This window comes from Canis lupus, chromosome 16 (genome assembly GCF_003254725.2).
Source record: "Canis lupus dingo isolate Sandy chromosome 16, ASM325472v2, whole genome shotgun sequence".
NCBI classification, from domain to species: domain Eukaryota; kingdom Metazoa; phylum Chordata; class Mammalia; order Carnivora; family Canidae; genus Canis; species Canis lupus.
This window is the reverse complement of record NC_064258.1, coordinates 33669514-33692178: the sequence shown is the minus strand read 5'-3', so window position 1 is coordinate 33692178 and position 22665 is coordinate 33669514. Positions and strand designations below refer to the sequence as shown.

General features: G+C 34.8%; 1 protein-coding gene and 1 long non-coding RNA gene across 6 annotated transcripts in view; one reads left to right on the top strand and one right to left on the bottom strand.

The window, feature by feature from the left end:
- The window catches only part of NRG1 (neuregulin 1), a 1071954-nt gene that overhangs the window by 61880 nt on the left and 987409 nt on the right, over positions 1-22665 (top strand). The window lies entirely within an intron of this gene.
- LOC118351070 (uncharacterized) overlaps positions 17262-22665 on the bottom strand; it is a 67011-nt gene continuing 61607 nt past the window's right edge. Inside the window, exon 5 of the long non-coding RNA XR_004805878.2 lies at positions 17262-17371. This is a non-coding gene — a long non-coding RNA (uncharacterized LOC118351070). The remainder of the gene's footprint in view (positions 17372-22665) is intronic.

Below are 22665 nucleotides of genomic sequence, written 5' to 3'. Positions count from 1 at the left end.
ATTGAGAAAGGCGAGCAAGCTAACCAAATAGAATTGCTTCATGACAGAGTGTGATTTAAGCACTTAGTTTTAGTTTTTTCTGAAACTGTCTTTTCTTTTCCCTGTTTCCTTGCCCTGATAGCATAAGAGGAAGGAAAAAAAATCCTTTTACTCATTCTCTAAAACAATACTTCTCAAACTTCATGTTAATCACCTGGAAATTTTATAAAATGAAAATTCTTATTTGTAGTTGTGGGGCAAAATTCTCAAAGTGTGTTCCTTAGAGCAGTAGCACTGGTACCACCAGCAGTATTAGATGTGTAAATTTATGGGCCTCACCTGATTTACTAATTAGAATCTCAGGATGGGTCCTAGAAACAGTTTTAACAAGCTCACCGGGTGGTTCTTACGCACTTTAAAGTTTGAGAATTACTGTTATAAAGAGTACTCTTTAGGCATTTTCTCTGGACCCTGAGACTTGCTATTCTGTGATTGAACCTTGCCTTATTGAGTTGATATTTAGCAATTGAAACAGTTGGGCAGAGGTCTTCCTTTTGGTTCTTGACTGGCTGTAAGTGTCTAGCAATTAACTGGCTCTATTAAAGTATGTATTTCTTGGTCCTTTACCACTCGCTCTTACAACCCTGAATATGCCATTTCATGAATCATGAACATCACTGGCAGGTTTAGATATCATTACATGGCAATTGTGTAATACTTTAGAAGATAGACTGAAGAAGAAAGTAAACGTAACGCCCCATAAGAAAATATTCTTGCAGATGTTCAGGGGTATCAGTGAATATCATCTGAGTTTTTTTTTAAGATTTTATTTATTTATTCATGATAGACAGAGAGAGAGAGAGAGAGAGAGAGAGAGAGAGAGAGAGAGGGCAGAGACACAGGCAGAGGGAGAAGCAGGCTCCATGCAGGGAGCCCAACGCGGGACTCAATCCCAGGACTCCAGGATCATGCCCTGGGCCAAAGGTAGATGCTAAACTGCTAAGCCACCCAGGGATCCCCTATCATCTGAGTTTTACATCTTTATCCCAAAACGTGTATATTTTTAATCCTGTTAATGGGCAGTGATTATTGTTACCCAGATTCTTTGACTACAGGGTTTTGATGGATACAAATATGCTTAGCAATACCTTCATTAATGTTGCCATCACTGTTGAAGGAAGGAAAAATTTTTGTTAACGGCGATTGGATTTTCTCAGAATTCTGTTTTCTTAAGGTATTTGCAAAAGATGAATGTTACCTCTTATAATATAACAGCTGTAACTTTTAATCTCTGGAAGTTTTGTTGATTTCCTCCAAAGGATATAGCTGAAGAAATACACATTGTTTATTGCTATTATTTGTCAGATTATTTACAAGGCTTCCAATACAGATGGGCTGAAACTGTGTTTATGCTTTTCCACTGGGAGGTTTTTGTCTTGTGGTAAGGATCCATTTGTTTTGTGTATCTCTATAAAGCAATGGGAAGAGTTCAAAATTTATAAGGGTATTCAACAAGTGTTCCAAAGAGGAATATTTAGGCACACTAAATAGCTATGTTTTGATAGAAAGAATGCAATATTTTAAAAGTTATCTTAAATATAAAGAACTTTAGTGAAAATTTAATGGTAATGCATTTCATGCTATTAGATCTCACATAAAGTGCTGCAATTTTGTAACACTTCCAGAAGCAGTAGAGTTTGTCTTCAGCCCTCATTTACAACTTACAGAAATTTACCCATTTTCTGCAGAAAATTGGAAAGAAGCAGATGTTTATTCCTAAGCTAGAATTTTGAAGGCCAACAATTAAAATAAACATGTCTCTGCCAAAACTTGAACTAAATTAAAAAATTTAGCATATAAATTAAAGTTTACTTAAAACTAAATTTATCAAGGAAATACATTTGTTTTGCATTACTGGTTTCAATTATTCTGAAAAGGCTTTTATTTTTATGGAACACTGAAGATTTTAAAAAGTTTTAAACAATTTGTTAGACAGTTGCACCATTTAAAATGAATTGTGAATGTCTTGCTTAAGTATATGAATTATTAGCACACAGTTGATGAGCTTATAGGAAGATGTGAAAGCAGCCATGATCCTCTAGTCTAATGTCCATGTTCCCAGGGGACTACAAAAAACCTGGTCAGTAGACTTAAAATAGATAATGATGTGTGGGCTGAAAATATGTGTAGCATTTTCTTGTTTGTGTGTGTTTTTTTGTTGTTGTTGGGGATTTAAATTTTGAGATTCCACATGAAAGTGATACCATTACAGTATGTGTCTTCTCTTTCTGGTTTATTTCACGTAGCAGAATGCTCTCCAGTTTCATCTATGTTGTTGCAAATGGCAGAATTTTCTTTTTAACGGCATAATAATATTCCATTGTATGTGTCTCTGTAAGATCGGTGTTCAGTTGCATCCTATCATTTTTATGTGGGTATCAACTTTCCTGCCACCAGTTATTGAATAGACTATCCTCTTCCCACCATTTATTCAGTTGAATATATATATATAACCCTATATATAACCCTAACCCTAACCTTAACCCTTGGGTTAAGGTGCCCTTTGTGCCTACAGAGGTTCCATTCAGATCATAAATATAACTGTCCCTATGTATAGAGGAAGGCAGACCCATCCTAAAACTCTTTTAGGAATTCTGTGTTGTAAACATTTTAACTAAAACAATTTGAATTTAACCAGTTTATTGAATTTCTCTTAATTATACTACATGTTTTTCAAACTGAAAATGTTAAACACAATCCTTTCCAGATAATTTAGGGTAACATTATACAAAATAAGTTGTAATACAGTTATTTACACTAGACAGGTAAGGTATTAAGCACTCTTTGTCTTCACTTTAAATGAACCTGGACTGTGTCTTTCTTGTTTTATCCATCTACCATAATATTTAATCTTAATTTTTTTCTATATAGCTATCAGTATCTGTCTTTACTGCTGAATTTGTCTCTGAATAGAAGTACGTTTTAATATAGTTTTTCCACTTGTAGTTTGGTGAAGCTTCCAGAAATTTTTTAATTTGAAAAAACAAATGGACTTTGAATAAGTTCTAAGGAACTAGCTTATGAATAAAGTACATGAATTGGTGGTACTATTTTTTTTTTTTTGTCTGCCTGGATACCTTTATTATTTGCTTATTTCTGAGTTCTTACCTATGATATGGATAGTGTACAATATTATTAAACTCCAAATAAATGGAACATTTCTATGTGAATGCTAAGAGTGTGGTGAGCTGTGTGGTAGTCTGATATTTTCAAGTAAAATATACTCACATGTTGATTTATTGGCCTTGTAAGCAAAGTTCCCATAAAACTTGAAAGCTCACTATTAACACTCATAACTTGTTTTTGATTGGTTAGAAAAATTAACGATTCCATCTCTCAAGTAAGATTCTGGTTACTTTCCCCTGACGAAGTATAAGTAGGATGCATTTCTGATTCATTGTTTTAAGATAAAGCCTTAAGATATTTTAAAATAGAATTCTACACAGATTTCCTATAACACATAGCTGCATGAGAAGAGCAGTTTTCAAAAGAATGTCTCAACTCTGGAAATGTCATTTCTGTTTTGCTCTTTTATCCTCCTTCCTGCCCCCCCTCCCCTTACCTCATCTTGCCACTGTAGGACAAGAGATGTGATGAAAGTTGGAAAATAGTAATTTATGGAGAAAGCCTGTGTTCTATGCTTTATGAAAGTAAATTGTAGAAAATTAATGTTGTGACAAGATGATTCTATTTTGATGAATAAAATCATTGAAAAGCTATCAAGCCCCACTGTTCCTCTGCTGTGAGGTTTTTTCCCCCCTCTCTATTTTGCATGTGTATTCTTGGCTTTCTTCCCAATTAGTCCTTACCAAAGAGTGGTAATTAGGGAGATAGGATTTTGACCTACCTTGTGAACAATAAAAATACTTACCACCCATTTTTCTACTTGCTAATTCTATGTGTACTAATACTGTGTGCTTTCAGAAAGAAAAGCTCATACTTCTGTGATTCCTACTTAACAAAGGAGATAATCGAATGCCAGAATTAAAACAATTTTAAAACTACTTTATGGACTCCAAAGTACAATGTCCAAAAGGACTGCAATGCTTGTTTCATGTCTGATGATTGAATTCCTGTACATCTTAGGGGCTATATTAGATTTATAATTTCTTACACACTTTTAAGTTCCTCAGTGCAAGAGCAGTAAATTAAAACTAAAATTTTACCTTTAAATTAACGAGTGTTTTGCATAGGTGATACTTTCACATGGTTCAAAAATCTGAAAGAGTAAATGAGTATATAGTAAAAGATTTCCTTTGTATGTCCTCATTTTTCTAGTTCCTGTTGTTTGCCCTGCTCTTCCCTATGAATACAGAGAAAGACAAATACTATATGATCTCACACGTGGAATCTAAAAAAAACAACAAAAAACAACACCCAAACAACAACGGCAACAAAAACCACAATAAAAATCTGAACTTACAGATACAAAGAACAGTTTGGTGGTTGCCAGAGACTGGAGATTGAAGGTAGACATAATGAGTGAAGGGATTCAAAAAGTACAATTTTCCAATTATAAGTAAGTCCTGGGGATATAATGTACAGCATGGTAAGTGGTAATACTATTGGATTGTATATTTGAGAGTTGCTAAGAGAGTAGACCTTAAAAATTCTCATTAAAAGAAAAAAATTATAACTGTGTTGATGGATGTTAACTGGCCTTACTTTGGTGATCATTACTTTCACAATAGATACAAACATTGAATCGTTACACCTGAAACTAATATAATGCCATGTATCAATTACATCAATAATAAAACTGTTGTTTCTAGTTTCTTAGGTGTCCTACCAGAGTTTCATTACATAGAAAAGCTAAAACAAGCATATATTCTTATTCCTCCACTTAAAGCATATTTTACAAATATTTTCCTCCTGATTTTTTTGTACTTAACACAGTATACTTTGGAGTTATTTTTTTATAGCTGCATAATACTTCATTGCACTGAAGTACCATCATATATAATTTAGCAATTCCCTTACTTACGGATATTTTATTTTTTTTAACAATCTTTTGATGTTATAAACTATTTTGCAAAGAATGTTATACATACATAATTTTATACTGTAGGATAAATTGCCACAATTGGAATTGCCTGATCAAAGAATATATATGTGTTTTAATTTTTATGGATATTGTCAAATTGCTTGTCTGTAGGCACCATGCTAATTTCTAGTTTCACTGAAAATACATGAGATTACTTGTTCCCCTCAGCTTTACTAATAGAATGTGTTGTCAACTTCTGGAATTTTGCCAGTATGGTAAATGAAAAATAACATACTTGTGAATTTTTAATTTGTTTTTAGAAGTATGACTGAAGTGAAACATCTTTTATATATTTAAGCAGTATATTTTTCTGAACCTTATTTTTTTCCTCCTATTTTTGGTCTTTTTATTGATTCCCAGAGGCTTTCTATACATGATGCATTTTTCTTTGATGTCAAGTGAAAAATGTGTTTTAGTTTCTTTTCTTTTTTTTTTTAAATTTTATTTATTTATTCATGAGAGACACACACGGGGGCGGGGGGGGAGAGAGGGAGAGAGGGAGAGAGGCAGAGATACAGGCAGAGTGAGAAGCAGGCTCCACACTGGAAGTCCCATGTGGGACTTGATCCTGGGTCTCCAGGATCATGCCCTGGGCTGAAGGCGGCGCTAAACCGCTGGGCCACCCGGGGCTGTGCTGTGTTTGAGTTTCTATCATCTGTGTTTTTTCTTTGATTATATGTATTTTTTATTATTTCCATGAGGAGTTGGTTGATCTTCAGTTTAATATATCTGGGTTTTTTTATGGCTTCTGGAGTTTTAGTCATAGTTAGAACTTCAAGATTGTAAAGGAATTCTATCTTCTAATACTTTTGTGTTACTTTTACTATCTCTTAAATCTTTGGAATTCTCGTTTGGAATTGTTCAGTAATGATAAGGTTTTTTTTTTCTTTATGTTGGTTACTTAGTTTTTTTTGTTTGTTTTGTTTTGTTTTGTTTTAAATTTATTTACTTAAGAGAGAAAGCATGATGGAGGGAAGGGAGAGAGGGAGAGAGAATCTTCAAGGCAGACTCCTGCTGAACGGAGAGCCTGATGCAGTGCTCAATCCCAGGGCTCTAAGATCATGACCTAAACTGAAATCAAGAGTCAGATGCTGAACCACCCCGGTACACCCTCCCACCCTATATTTTGTGTTTTTTTTTGTTGTTGTTGTTACTTAATTATTGAATGATCTGTTTAATTGCCAGTACTCACTGATACTGAGGCTTTGTAATATGTTTTAACAGCTAACATTTCTAAACTACTTTTAATATTTGAAATTGCTAAACTGTCTACTTATGAGTTTTTCTGGACAATCTTCTTATTTTTTTCTTTATAAACTTCTAGACTGACTTATTTCATATAAGCAGTTGGTCTTTTTACCATGATTGCATTAGATTTTCAAATTAACTTAAATTGCTATCTTTATGATGTTGAAATTTGTTCTCAAAACCATGATATTACTTTTCCATGTGTACAATTTTTTAGATATCCTCCACTAGTATTTAAATTATCATGTAAGTCTTGCACATTTCTTATCAACTTGATTCCTTGGTGTATATATTTTTTGGTACTATTATTGATTTCTGCACATTGAATTCTAATCCTACCCCCTTACTGAGGTCTTTCACTATAGTTGTTTTTCAGTTAATTATATTTTCCAGGTATATAATCACAGCTCCTCTAACAAATCATTTTTATTTTCTACTTTCCAATTTGTATTACTCTAATTTGGTTACTGCTTATCTAATTGCCTTGGGTTGCATTTAGATATCAGCTTTATTTTTATTTATTTATTTTTGAAGATCTTATTTATCCATTCATAAGAGAGGCAGAGACACAGGCAGAGGGAGGAGCAGGCTTCCTGCAGGGAGCCCAATGCAAGACTCAATCCCAGGACCCTGGTATCAAGCACTGAGCCACCCAGGTGTCCCCCCCGCCCCCCGCCTTTTTTTTGTTTTTTAGATATCAGCTTTAAATAATGTCAGTTATAATGGGCATCTTTGTCTTACCTTTGACTTACAGGAATGTTCCTAGTATTTTATCATAAAGCATGAGGATGGCTTTTGGTCTGAGTTTGGATATATTTACTTTGTTAAGGAAATATCATCTGTAGAGTAATAGAATTGTAGCTGGACATGTGGACGCCTCCTTGAGACATATTTCTCAGCCTATGGTGCATTTAAGTGTGGTTATTTAATTAATATGTGGCTATGTTCTTGCCAATGTTATGTAAGTGAAAGGGATACGCGATTTATTCCACAACCTTTCTTTTCGCTTCCTGCTGGGAGAAAACTGGAAGTGATAGCAGCCCAGCTTCAGCTGCACAATGACAGCAAGGCCACCAGGTCCCAGAAGAGATTCCCTGAAATGCTATTATTACATTATTATTTGAGAAAGGAAAATAAATATATTTGTTCTTGAAACCATTTTATTTTCCCATCTTATTATACCACTTAGCCTTTTATTCATACTGATCTACATTTAGTCCTAGATTTTAGGTGATTTGTTTTATCAAGAATATATATATTTTTGTATGTGAAAAAGTAAAAGGTCCTTTTCCATCTGGGGAGATGATCATGCAATATGTCTCTAAATATATTGGTATAAATTATATTAATAATTTTATAGTATTTGATCACTTCTGCATTCCCTGGAATAAGTCACATTTGATACGAAGTATTCTTTTATAGTGGTTCTGGCTGTGTTTCATTAATATTCGTTTGTAAAATTTTAAGTTGTTTTTGTTTACCGCAGTCTCTATCAGGTTTTGATACTAATGTTATGTTAATCTTTGTGGAGAGAATAAAAGTTTTTCTTCTCCCCTGTTTTAGGACTGTTTTAAAGCATTGGAACTTCACTATTCTTTAAAAGTGTGGTGGAAATGGGCAGCCCAGATGGCTCAGTGGTTTAGCACCACCTTCTGCCCAGGGCATGATCCTGGAGACCCAGGATCAAGTCCCACCTCAGGCTCCCTGCATGGAGCCTGCTTCTCCCTCTGCTTGTGTCTCTGCCTCTCTCTCTCTCTCTCTCTCTCTGTCTCTCATGAATAAATAGATAAAATATTTTAAAAAAATAAAAAAATAAAAGTGTGGTGGAATTCACCTGTAAAACTTCCAAAGCCTAGAGATTTTATTGGCACTTTTCTCTAATTTGTCCATTGAAAATAGATTTTTATTCTCCTCTGGAATCAGTTTAGGGGAATTATATTTCCTAGAAAGTTATGTACTTCATCCAGATTAGAATTTTTTTTTGAATAGAGGTGAGTAAAATGGTCTTTTCTGTTTCTTTTATTTTTCTCTATTTAATGGCTTTTTTCCTCCCCTTACTCTTATTTTTGTGCTTGTGTTTTTTCTTATTTATTTGATTAGTTTAGCTGTATTTTATTTTTTTTTAATGAGAAGGCTTTTAAATTTATTTACTAAGTCTACCCTTTTCTCCTAATTCTTGATATTAATCATTTATCCTATTTTCTCATTGAGTTTTTTCATTTTCTTTTTCATAAATTTGATTCAGATGTTCAATTTGCTCTATTTTCTTCTTCAAACATAATTATAAAAATTAAATGCTTGGTGTTTTCCTCTAAGCAATGCTTTAACTACATCCCATGAATTCAGATATATGATGCTTTCATTAATATTCTTTTCTTTTTTTAAAAAAGATTGTATTTATTTATTTGACAGAGAAATCACAAGCAGGGAGACTGACAGGTGGAGGGAGAGAGAGAAGCAGCTTCCCTGTTGGGCAGGGAACCTGATGCAGGACTCGATCCCAGGATCTTGGGATCATGACCTGAGCCAAAGGCAGCTTAACCAACTAAGCTACCCAGGCGCCCTCATTAATATTATTTTCCTATAAATTCATAAATCTCTGGCTATATGTCTTCTTCAAGGAGGGAGTTGTTTTAGAGGGAATTTCAAAACTTCCACAAGAGAAGACTTTTTATCATTTTCCTGGTGTTACGATTTTTAGATTTTGCGTGTTCTGTTCAGAATATATTTTCTGTGATATCTAGAATTTGGATATATTTGAGAATGTCTTTTATAGCCTAATATATTATTAATTTTCATAAATATACTAGAAATCCATAAATATGGGTCATTGAATAGTGTGGTTATAGTTTGGTTGTATGATATATCAAACAGTTATAACTTGCTAATGAAGCTTATTTTGTGTGGTTTTGTCATATATCAAACAGTTATAACTTGCTAATGAAGCTACTTTGTTTTCTTGTATTTTGAAGGAAGAGAACCAGTCCTCTGTAGCTAGTGTGTTTGTCTTTTTTTAAAGATTTATTTATTTATTCATGACAGAAAGAGAGGTAGAGACATAGGCAGAGAGAGAAGCAGCCTCCATGCAGGGAGCCCAATGTGGGACTCGATCCTGTGACTCCAGGATCATGCCCTGAGCCGAAGGCAGACGCTCAACTACTGAGCCACCCAAGCGTCCCTGTTTGTCTTTTCCTTTACTTTCAACTTTGCGGATGTTATGCTCTATTATAGTTATTTTTAATGGTTGAACTTTTATTGAGAATTGCATTGTGTAGGATTATAAACACTTGACATAATTTTAGACTTGAAATATACCTTGCATATGAATATCAGATGTTCTATTTTTGTTTCTATCTCATTGGTATCTTTGCCTACATTTTAATTTTTGTGAATACACTGTGTTAGGTGTTCTTTCAAACATTGAGTGAGGTTTCTCTTTCTGCTTCAATCTTAAAATCTTTTAACAAAGCAAACTTATTGATATTGATATACTAGATGTATTTTGAGTGCTGTCATATATTAACTTTTTGTTTTCGTGTTAGCTTTATTCTGTATTCTATCATTATGTTGTGTCTTTTGCTTTAAGTATTCACTTTTTTTTTGTTATTAGGAAGGTCTCATATTCTATGGGTTATGTTTAAAACTGTTCTTTTATATTATACCCTTAGATCTCCTTTTCTTTAGAGTGTATCAGTTTTCTACAAGGTAATTCAGTAATGAACATGAGTACCTGCCTCTTCTTCCCTTTTCTCTTTCCTCATTACCACTCATGTCTGAGTTTATCTTGGGTTTACTTTGTGTAAAATACATTTCTATTTCTGCAGTATTTTTGGGTCTGCTTTAATGATATTTGATATTAAGGCAATAAACATTTTTTTTCAAAAATTTTTTTCAACTTTCTAATTTTTTTCTCCTTATTTTTACTAATTGTACCATTTCTACTTGTCAGAACATAGAGTATTAGCTTTCTGTTTTAGTCTCCTCAATTCTTCTCAATCCTCAAATCTTTCCATGACTTTCCCTAGTCATATTTTATTGACTTAAGCCTGTCTAGTATTATCTTCAAGTAGGATTAGTTTTTGTATGCTAAAAAGCTGTTTGTTTTCTTCATTCTTTTAAAGGGTTTCCCCCAGGTTTTTAAAGGTATAATTGAATGTAAATGTATATATTTAAGGTGTACAATGTAATGATTTGATATATATATACAGTGTGAAATGATTACTACCACCCAACTAATTAAAACATCCATCACCTCATGTAGTTACCTTTTCTTTTTGGTTAAGATCTGTTTTAGCAAATTTCAAGGATACAATACAGTATTATTAGCTGTAGTCACTTTGCTGTACATTGTTGCTTTTATTCTTATTTGTTTATTTTAGAGAGAGAGAGCAAATGCAAGTGGGGGAGGGCCAATAGGAGAGGGGGAGAGCAAGAGAACCTCAAGCAGACTTCCATGTAAGTGTGGAGCCTAACACAAACCCAATCTGACACTGAGATCATGACCTGTGCTGAAATCAAGAGTCAGACTCTCAACCGAGCCGAGCCACCCAGGTGCCTCATGTTATTTTTATTCTTGAAAAACAACTTGATACATACTTTTTTTTTCTTTGAGGATCTTGTAGATGTTGCCGTTTTATGGAGTTGAGTGCAACTGTGGAGAAATTTGTATTTTTCACTTAGGAATAATTGTTAATTTTTCTGGTCTGCTTTACTTTAATATTTAAAGTTCAGTAACACTACTAGGCTGTGTATCTGGGTTGTATAATGTGGGTTAGTTTTTTACGGTCCACAGTGTAATTTTAAATACATATAGTTAAGTTTTATTTTATTTCAAGGAATATTTTTGGAATTGTATTTTTAAATTCTTTGTTATGCTATTTTGTTTTTCTTTTTAAGCACAGCAAATATGTATTTATCTACTTTGTCTTCCATATCTATTTTCTCTAATTCATTTTAAGTCTATTTCCATTTAATTTGTTCTACTTTTTTTGTGTGTGTCTTATGTCTCTTATATTTTCTACAGATTTGTTTACTCTAAGATGATTTTCTTTTTTACTATCATTTCTGATTATTTTTCCTTAGTGTTTCTTGAGTTCTGACTACTCATAATTGAACTCCTGTTGAATTCCCACTTTTTTCTTTATGATTTAAAACGATTTTTTCTCCCTTTATTTTATAAAATTAATGACAAAAATTTGAGTCAGATCTTTGTTCTGTTGCAGAAAAGAAATCTCGCATTCCTTATTTGTTAGTAAGTTTTACTGCTCTTTCTCAATATTTTTCTTACACTGTGTATTGGTGCTATGACATATTTTTGTGGAAATAGGAATACCTCTGAGATATTGTGGGTTTGGTTCCAACGAACCACAATAAAGTGAATATTGCAATAAATCAAGATAAATGAATTTTTGATTTCTCTGTGCGTGTGAAAGTTATGTTTATACTGCAGTTTGTTAAGTGTGCAATAGCATTATTTCTAAAAATTGTACATGTACATATCTTAGTTAAAAATATTGCTAAAGAATGATAGCTATCATTTGAGCTTTCGTAGAGTTGTAATATTTTTGCTGGTGAAAGGCCTTGCCTCAATGTTATTGACTGCTGACTGATCAGGGTGGTGGTTGCTGAAGACCAAAGTGGCTGTGGCAATTTCTTAAAATATGAGAACACTGAAGTTTGCCCTATCTGTTGATGGGGCTAATTTCCTTTCATGAATGATTTTTCTGTAGCATGTGATGCTTACTATTTGATAGCATTTTACCCAAAGTAGAACTAAAATTGGAGTCCATTCTCTCAAACCATGGTGCTGCTTTATCAACTGAGTTTATGTGATATTCCAAATCCTTTGTTGTCATTTCAACAATCTTCACAGCATCTTCACCAGGAGTAGATTCCATTCAGGAAACCACTTTTTTGCTTATCCATAAGAAGCAAGTCCTTGTCTGTCCAAATTTGATCATGAGATTGCAGCAATTCAGCCCCATCTTCAGGCACTGCTTCTAGTTCTCTTGCTATTTCTACTACATCTGTAGTTACTTTTACTACTGAAATCTTAAACCCTTCAAAGACATCCATGATGGTTGAAATCAAGTTCTTCCAAATTCCTGTTCATGTTAGTATTATGACCTCTTTCCATGACTCACAAATGTTAATGTCATCTAGAATGGTGAGTTCTTTCTAGAATGTTTTTACTTTACTTTGCTCAGATCCATCACAAGAATCACTGTCTGTAGCAGCTATAGCCTTACAAAATATATTTCTTAAATACTAGACTTGAAAGTCAGAATTACTCGTTGATTCACAGGCTGCAGAATGGATATTGTATTAGCAGGCATAAAAACAACATTGATCTCATTGTGTATCTCCATCAGAGCTCTTGGGTGACCAAGTGCTTTGTCAGTGAGCAGTAATAATTGGAAAGGAATTTTCTTCTGCCTAGTTGGTTTCAAAGTGGACTTAAAATATTCTGTAAATCATGTAAACAGACTTATACACGGTTTATTGTTCTATTGATAGAACACAGGCAGAGTAGATTTGGCATAATTCCTAAGGGCCCTAAGATTTTCAGAATGATCAATGAACATTGTCTTCAACTTAAAATCACCATCTTCATTAACCCCTAACAAGAGGATCAGCCTGTCCTTTGAAGCGAGGCATTGACTTCTCCTCTCTAGCTATGAAAGTTCTAGATGTCATCTTCTTCCAGTAGAAGACTTTCTCATCTACATTGAAAATGTGTTGTTCAGTGTTGCCACCTAACTTAATGATCTCAGCTAGATCTTCTGGATAACTTGCCATAACTTCCACATCAGCAGTTCCTGCTTAATTTTGCACTTTTATGTTATAGAGATGGCTTCTTTCCTTAAACCTCATAAACAATCTCCTCTAGCTTCAGACTTTTCTTCTGCAGCTTCCTCACCTGTCTTTTCCTTCATAGATTCAAAGATAGGGTTTTCCTCTGGATTAAGCTTCAGTTTAAGGGAATGTTGTGGCTGGTGATCTTCTATTCAAACCACTTAAACTTTTTCCATATCAGCAATAAGGCTGTTTTGCATTCTTTTGTGTTCACTGGAGTCACACTTTACATTTCCTTCAGAAACTTTTCTTTTGCAGTCATTGCTTGGCTACCTAGTGCAAGGGGCCTAGCTTTTCACCTGTCTCAGTTTTGACATGCCTTCCTTTCTAGGCTTAATCATTTCTAGCTTTTGATTTAAAGTGAGAAATGTGCAACTCACCCTTTCACTTGAACACTTAGAGGCCATTGTAGGGTTGTTGATTTGCCTGATTTCAATATTGTTGTGTCTTAGAAAATAGGGAGTCCTAGGAGAAGGGAGAGAGATGGGTGAGTGGCCCGTCCATGCAGCAGTCAGAACACACAATGTGTATCATTTGTTTGCTGTCTTATATGGACATGGTTTGTGTCACTCCAAAACAATTACAATAGTGACATCAGAGACCACTGGTCACACATCATCATAACAAATATAATAATTATGAAAAAGCTTGAAATCCTGGAAGAATTACCAAAAGGTGACATAAGCACAAAGTGAGCAAATGTTATTGAAACAATGGTGCCAAGAGACTTGCTCAATGCAGTGTTGCCAAGACCTTCAATTTGTAAAACACAATATCTGCCAGATGCAATAAGACGAGATATGCTTGTTCTCAATATTGAATGAGTAGGGTCTTCCTGCCTTAGCTGTATTAGCAGAGATGTGAGTGGGACGGGGTGGGGGATTGGGGTAGCCTTTCAAACTTTACTACTTAAGACTCTCTTTTTAGTTGCTTGCAGAGAAGCAGAGAGCTCACTGCAAATATGGCTCATTTGATTGATTGATCTTTTTCTCTCTGTGTGTGTGTGCCTATTGTTTCTACTTCTCTGCTTCACACTGTATCCAGGAAGTCTTCTGCACCATTCCTATTCCCTCCCATACTTTCTGCCATTTCAGCACACAGTGAGGTGTTGGGGTGGTGATGTCTTCTACTCTTAACTATGCTTTCTCTCCATGGTGATGTATTTTTGCTGGTATTTTCAGAGAACTGTCACTGCTGTTTATTTAACCTCACTCTTCACTTTATTTTCCCTTCACGTCTTCTCATTCTGCCAGACCTCTACTCTATTGACAAGACAGTTTAGCATACAGAAAATAAAGTTTTAACACCTCAGGGTACCATACAAGTTGAGAAAGTGTTTTTGCTGATATCTTTGGAAATCTGCCATGGAAGGGCCATCTCTGCATTTAGTTACAGTAACTTCTATGTAAGTTTTCTGTCCACTCTCCTTTCATTTCGGGAGCTTGTACAAGTTTGTCAGATGTGCAGATTTATCCTTACACACTTGCTGGAAACAGAGATTAACTTTTTTTCTTTTTATCTTGTTAATTTTGTATCCTATTTAGGAAGTGGAAATGTTTTTTCCTTCTGATCCCATGTTCACACTAGAAGACAGTGAAATTTTATTTGTTAATTTTGTTCATTTTATTAGGTTTATTTGCATTGGTGACTATTATACATAGGTCAAAATTAGATGTGCATCATTGTTGGCTATAAAATTAGCCAGGATTTAGAATGATAAAGTGAAAGCATTTTCATAACTTTTCTTTTCTTCCCACATGAATCATGCTGATATCTATTTCTTGTTTTCAGTATTCATAGACTGTTTTGTTACTGTGTGACCATATTATGCTTTAACTTAGAGTTGTGTGAGAAAAGTGGTTCTTGGTCTGTCCTCATAATGACTAAGCATTTCATGTGCCGTGTTAGGAAATAAAAGGCATTACTTTGCATTCTGAGATAGTTACTTATCTGTATAAGTCTGTATCTAATCACCTTGCCTAGCACTAGACCCCCAAATTAAAGAAGACTGGATCTCTTATAAATTGCTAACTTTGTAATGGAACCAACTCATTTGCTGAATTTTGCAGAACTCGTATGTAGAGGCATATGACATTCCTTGCATATATGATGAATGAAGGAGGACACTGCTGGTTCTGTGAACAGAATAATTGTAACCTTGGTAGCCTTGTACTTTCTAATTTTTTTTCTCTCAATACCTGTTCTTTTTTTTTTTTTTAAAGATTTTATTTATTCATAAGACACACACACAGAGAGGCAGAGACTTAAGCAGAGGGAGAAGCAGGCTTCCTACAAGGAGCCTGATGCGGGACTCGATCCCAGGACCACAGGATCAAACCCTGAGCCAAAGGCAGATGCTCAACCACTGAGCCACCCAGGCATCCCAATACCTCTTATGTTCTTTGTGAAGGATCCTTATGGATGTTTAAATTTTCCAAGTAAAAATTGGAATGGGTTTGTCTCTGCTTTTCCCTTTTACCTGTGATATTTCCCTTTCTGACAGAAACAAAAACAGCATTTCTGCTATGTTTATGCAAGGATGAATAGATAAGGTTTAATTAAGGAGTCTCATTTAATATAAAGTTTAAGATTAGGTCCATGATAAAGTCTTTAATTATAAACATTTGTATTTATTAAGTATGATAAAAGCACAGAGTAATGACCTAGGCTTATAGAATATGTAATCTAGATGTGGAAACAAGGTGAGGCTTCATGAAAGGTGCATGTATACAATATAGGCCAGAGATTGACTAGTGCTAAAAAAGAAAAAAAAGGCAATTCAACCTAATTGAAATACAGGATCCATGATTAGGTCAAGAGAAAGTCTACCTAGTTAATAATTCAGAGTTCACTTGATCACTTGGACTACTGTCAAATTCCTTGTCAGAGTACAGAGCAGCTTCCTAACAGAGGTGTGGGTAACAATAAGCTTACATAATTTTCTAAAACAATTTTAATAGAATTGAATCAAGAAAATAATTAAAGTGTAAAATAACTTTAAATTTATTCTTAACAGTGCAGTTTCTTATTTGTGAACTTTTGTGTTATGAATTCAACTACTTCTATCAAGCTTTTAAAAAATTATTGTATCCAACTAGCACCATAATTACTTCTAGGGAAGGTACTGTGTTTTGGGGAAAAATACTTGATAAGCCATTTGGGATGAAATGTGAGAGATTTTGAAAACAGCAGCGCTAGCAAAAAATTAAGGTGTTTGATATGATAAGATGGGAAGAGTTTATTTTGATCTACTGTATGGCCTTGAATCTCAGTTTAGAGGTTCAAGGTAATCCTTGAGAACTTTTCTAGATCTTGGAGGATAGGGAAGTTTTAGTAGACCTTCTGAGATACCATTTTATGTAAATATAGCTTCAGAGTCATCAATATTTAGAGTTTTTATAAAAGGAACAGTTGAAAATATACAGTTTTAAGATAATGATGTTAATTTTTTCAGAGAATACGTGCCATTTATTTTCCCCAAAGCTAGTGAAATTTTGCTGTGGTCTGATGTCAGCAGCACAGATGAGATCTGTATGAGTACCTTCAGTAAATGTTTGTAACTGGACAGGTAGTTTTGTAGACACCTTACACATAATCAGAGTGAGAGATGGAGTCTGTGCCAAGTGTCTGTTTGCAGGAGCGATTCTCCTCAGGGGCATATGTTAGCCTCTTTTGACAACCATTCACAGTTCCTCTTGTGTGGTGGTGATTTTTCATATTGTGTTTACTCTCTAGTGAACTTTCTTTTAATTTTTTTTTTAGATTTTATTTATTCGAGAGAGAGAGAGAGAGAGAGGCAGAGACATAGAGACATAGACATAGACATAGACATAGACATAGGTGAGGGACTTGATCCCAGGACTCCAGGATCACGCCCTGAGCCAAAGGCAGAACTTTGAGCCACCCGGGTGTCCCTAATAGTTTTTATTTTTGTTTGTTTTTTTTTTTTTTAGGTGAAATATTCTTTCCAAGTCACAATCACACATTACATATGTTAATTTCTATATTGCTCTTTTTTCCCCTCTCCTCTTAATTGATAGAGACAAATGTGATCATTTTTCCCTTAGAAGTGTAACTTGATTATATGATATGTTAGCTGGTTGTAAACAATATGTGCCATGGAAATTACCTTCTAAGGATTTCAAAGTTGCTTTGTCATGTTGCCTTGGTATCCTTCAGACATTCCTTTTCAGAGAAAAAGGTTATAAAGAATAACGTTTAGACTGTTGAATTTCCCTCCACTTATAAATTGTCAGAATTTAACTTAGTACCATATATTATCCTTGTCGAAATAAATACTTGTTTCCCTTAGTTCTAGCTTTTTCTCTGTATACTTTTAATAAGTTAGAGTTTCATAGAAATATTTAGACTATTGTCTAATCACATAAAATTTTTAAAAATGTATAGCCTTAGTTTTTTTTTTTCAAATTTTTTATCTCAATTCTAGTTAACTTATAGTGTGATGCTGGCTTCAGAGTAGAATTTAGTGATTCATCACTTACATACAACACCCAGTGCTCATCCCAAAAAGTGCACTCCTTAATACCCATCACCCATTTAGCCCATTCCCCACTCACCTCCCTCTAAAAATCCTGTTTGTTCTCTATTGTTAATAGTCTGTTATGGTTTGCTTCTCTCTCTCTTTTTTCTTCCCATATGTTCATCTGTTTCATAAATTCCACGTATGAGTGAAATCGTACAGTGTTTCTTTCTCTGACTTATTTTGCCTAGCATAGTACACTCCAGCTCCATCCAGATCATTGAAAATGGGAAGATTTCATTCTTTTTGATGGCTGAGTAACATTCCATTGTGTGTGTGTGTTTGTGTGTGTGTACATGTGTTTGTGTGTGTGTGTGTGTGTGTGTGTGTACCACCTCTTTATTTACTCATTTGTCAATAGACTTTTGGTCTCTTTCCATTTGGCTATTGTTGATAATGCTGCTATAAACATTGGAGTGCATGTGCCCCTTTGAATCACTATTTTTGTATCCTTTGGGTAAATTCCTAGTAGTGCAATTGCTGGGTCATAGGGTAGTTAGATTTTTGACTTTTTGAGGAACCTTCATACTGTTTCCCAGAATGGCTGTAGTAGTTTGCATTCCTACTGGTAGTGTAAGAGAGTTTCCCATGTCCACATCCTTGCAACATCTGTTTCCTAAATTGTTAATTTTAGCCATTCTGATAGATGTGAGGTGGTATTTCCTCATGGTTTTGATTTGTATTTCCCTGATAATGAGTGATGTTGAGCATCTTTTTAGGAGTCTGTTGGCCATCTGGATATCTTCTTTGGAAAAATGTATTCATATCTTCTGACCATTTTTTAAAAAAGATTTTATTTATTTATTCATGAGGCACACACACACAGGTAGAGACACAGGCAGAGGGAGAAGCAGGCTTCCTGCTAGGACTCTATCCCAGATCCCAGGATCACGCCCTGAGCTGAAGGCAGACACTCAACTACTCAGCCACCCACATGTCACCCTTCTGACCATTTCTAAACTGAACTATTTGTTTTTTGGGTGCTGAGTTTGGTAAATTCTTTTTTTTTTTAAGATTTTATTTATTTATTCATGAGAGACACAGAGAGAGAGAGAGGCAGAGACACAGGCAGAGGGAGAAGCAGGCTCCATGCAGGAAGCCTGACGTGGGACTCGATCCCGGGACCCCAGGATCACACCCTGGGCTGAAGGCAGCGCTAAACCGCTGAGCCACCTGGGCTGCCCTGAATTCTTATTTTTTAAAGAATTATTTATTTATTCATGAGAGACACAGACTGAGAGAGAGAAAGGCAGAGACATAGGCAGAGGGGGAAGCAGGCTCCTCACAGGGAGCCTGATATGGGACTTGATCCTGGATCTCAGGATCTCAACCTGAGCCCAAGGCAGGCACCCAACTGCTGAGCCACCCAGGTATCCCCAGTTTGATAAATTCTTCATATATTTTGAATACCGACCCTTTATCAGATATGTCATTTGTAAATGTCTTCTCCTATTTTATAGGCTGCCTTTTAGTTTTGTTCACTGTTTCCTTTGCTCTGCAGAAACTTTTTATCTTGGTCATTTCTCTGTAGTTCAGTTTTGCTTTTGTTTCTTTTGCCTCTGGTGATGTGTCTGGTAAGAAGTTGCTATGGCTGATGTCAAAAAGGTTGCTGTCTATTTTCTCCTCTAGGATTTTGATGGTTCTGTCTTACACTTAGGTCTTTGATCAATTTTGAATTTATTTTTGTGTATGGCATAAGAAACTGGTCCAGTTCATTCTTCTGCTCATTGCTGTCCAGTTTTCCCAACACTATGTGTTGAAGAGACTGTCTTTTTTCCACTGGATATTTCTTCCTGCTTTGTTGAAGAGTAGGTGACCATAGAGTTGAGGGTCCATTTCTGGGTTCTCTATTCTATTCCATTGATCTATATGTCTGTTTTTATGCCAGTACTATACCATACTCTCTTGATGACTACAGCTTTGTGATATAGCTTGACGTCTGGAATTTGATGCCTCCAGCTTTTTTTTTTTTTTTTTAAGATTGCTTTGGCTATTCAGAGTCTTTTGTGATTCCATATGGATATTAGGATTGTTTGTTCTAGCTCTGTGAAGAATGCTGTGGTGGTATTTTGATAGGGATTTTATTAAATTTGTAGATTACGTTGGATAATATAGATATTTTAACTTTTTGTTCTTCCTATCCATGAGCATGGGATATTTTTCTATTTCTTTGTGTCCTCTTTAATTTCTTAAGTATTCTATGGTTTTCAGAGAACAGATCTTTTGCCTCTTTGGCTACGTTTATTTCCTATATATCTTATAGGTTTTAGTGCAATTGTGAATGGGATCAATTCCTTAGTTTCTCTTTTTGCTTCTTCATTATTGGCGTATAGAAATGCAACGTATTTCTCTGTTGATTTTATATCCTATGACTTTGCTGAATTTGCATATCAGTTCTAGCAATTTTTTTTGGTGGAATCTTTTGGGTTTTCTACAGAGAGTAACGTGTCATCAAAAATACACAATCTTTAGGGCAAAGTCATGAGAAGTGGCAGCTTTAATCAGTGACACCATGAGATGAAAATTATACATCAATATCAGTTCTGTAATTTAAAAGAAGTTATGCCTGATTTACATATTTAGAAAATATTAGAGCTGGAACCTTTAGTTCAGTCTCTTTATTTTTTGGATTAAAGAAAATAAAATTTTGAGCACTGAACATACTTATTCAAGGTATACTGGTAGTTTGTAGCCAAACTCATAGTAAAAGTTGCAACTTTCTTTTCCCCATGTATGTTCTTTTTGTTCTATCATTCTAAGTTTCTTAAAGGAAAGGTGTGAAGGAAAGTAAATGTTGATATTTGCGAAGGTATGGGAGCCTCAGAGGGAAGAGAAATTGACAGAACACATGAGAAGAGCACTGATGATCAGTGTCTACCTCTTGGAAATCCCTGCTCTAATCTGCAAAGGAGAAGCTCAGTTGAAGTCCCTGGGCACATTCACTTTTGTGAGAACAAGTCACATTATCCAATGCTATTTGAAAAGAATCCACAGCTTCATATTTATTTGCCCAAAAGAAGTGATTTAAAATTTTTGAAAATTCAAAACACTTAATTTGATTTTTAGTGATGCTCCTCCTTTTTTTTGTCATTTCAACCCCCCTCTGAAGTGCTGCAACATAGTGTAAAGAAAATCAAGTGACATTTATGTTGTTATTGTTGTATTTTTTTTTAAAGATTTCATTCACTTATGCATGAGAAACAGAGAGAGAGAGAGAGAGAGAGAGAGAAAGGCAGAGACACAGGCAGAGGGAGAAGCAGGTCCCATGCAAGGAGCCCGACATGGGACTCAATCCCAGGTCTCTAGGATCCCACCCTGGTTGAAGGCGGCACTAAACCGCTGAGCCACCAGGGCTGAATTATTTTTGTAGCAATATGTGAGATACCTGGGAATACCCTAAATTGTTGAAAAACCCTGGTTGTGATTTACCACTTTGGAAACAGATTGCCATGGTTACTGTACTTTATGTTGTGATTAATGCCTTTTTGAGTCGTGTGTGTGTGTGTGTGTCTCTCTCTAGATTTAGACATCTGTTTGTACTCTAGTTTGGTTAACATGTTAGATTTTTCCTATCAGAGAAATAAAAATTTCTCCAGCATCTTAAAAACAAGATTGTTTACATTCTTTAATGGATATTTGCTGCATAGAATCATTTTTTGGGAGAAGTGAAATACTCAGAAAATGAAACTTGTTAAAAAGGTAACTGCTAGTTCTACATTTCTTATTTGAAATTGTTCGCTTTTACTTTCTTTTATCACTTAATATGGAAAGAATGATGTAGACTTGTAAATGAGAATTCTACATCCTGTCTTTCCTTAGTATATACTTCAAATAATATGTACAACTAGACTAGGTGGGTATATAGGTTGTGTGGAAGGTAGTTTCCTTTCTATCATGCGTGCTTCTTTTATGAATCCTTTAATGCACTCATGGTTGCTCAAAGTGGTTAAAGGCCTAAGCTGCTTCATGCTTTATAGCAGAAAACATTCAGTGCCACAAACACTACTCACTCCTAAGTAAATCAGTATGTTTGCAGCAGGATTTTGTGTACCAACCACATCTATCATTTTTCTGTGATAAAGTCTTTGTACACAATTGTTATAAATATCTATCTATCTGTCTATCTATCTATATATATATAGATAGATATATATATCTTGATACTCACAAATAATGCCAGTAGAAACAAAACTTAAGAAGTACTCAACTGGCACCTTTTATATATGTAGCTATAAAATTTCAAGAACTAAAACCTTTCCTATGGAGGTGGTATACTTTCAGAATGCTTAGTCTAGATCAAGAAAAAGAGAGTCAATGAGTAAAAGCAAAACCATCTCTAACAAGGGAAAATATTTCTACAGTGATATTATTCTTAAATATATGTATGTGAGGATTGAGGATTGAGAGTGTTTTATTGTGGGTTCTTGTTAAATGTAATAGTATGTTTGGAAAGCACTAGTTATTAGGGAAAAGATGCTACGTGTGTGTCTGTGTGAGGATATTATTTGGATATCCCTATCAGTGATACCTAACGTCCTTGGCTAATGCACAGGTGTTCTAAGAAATAAATATGATGTGAATGTGAAACATCTCTCATGCAAATGATGTCCTGGTTTTGATTCATTTCCCCTGATAGTCTGCTAGGTGACCATTTATTTTGTTTTTCTTTATTTTTATTTTTAAAAAATATTTATTTATTTATTCATGAGACACACACAGAGAGAGAGAGAGAGAGAGAGAGAGAGGCAGAGACCTAGGCAGAGGGAGAAGCAGGCTTCTCTCAGGGAACACAATGTGGGACTCCATCCCGGATCCTGGAATCACTCCCTGAGCTGAAGGCAGACACTCAACCGCTGAGCCACCCACGCATCCCTATTTTTCTTTTTTTAAAAAGTATTCACAAAATAATATTCAGAATCATATAATTAATCTTCATGTA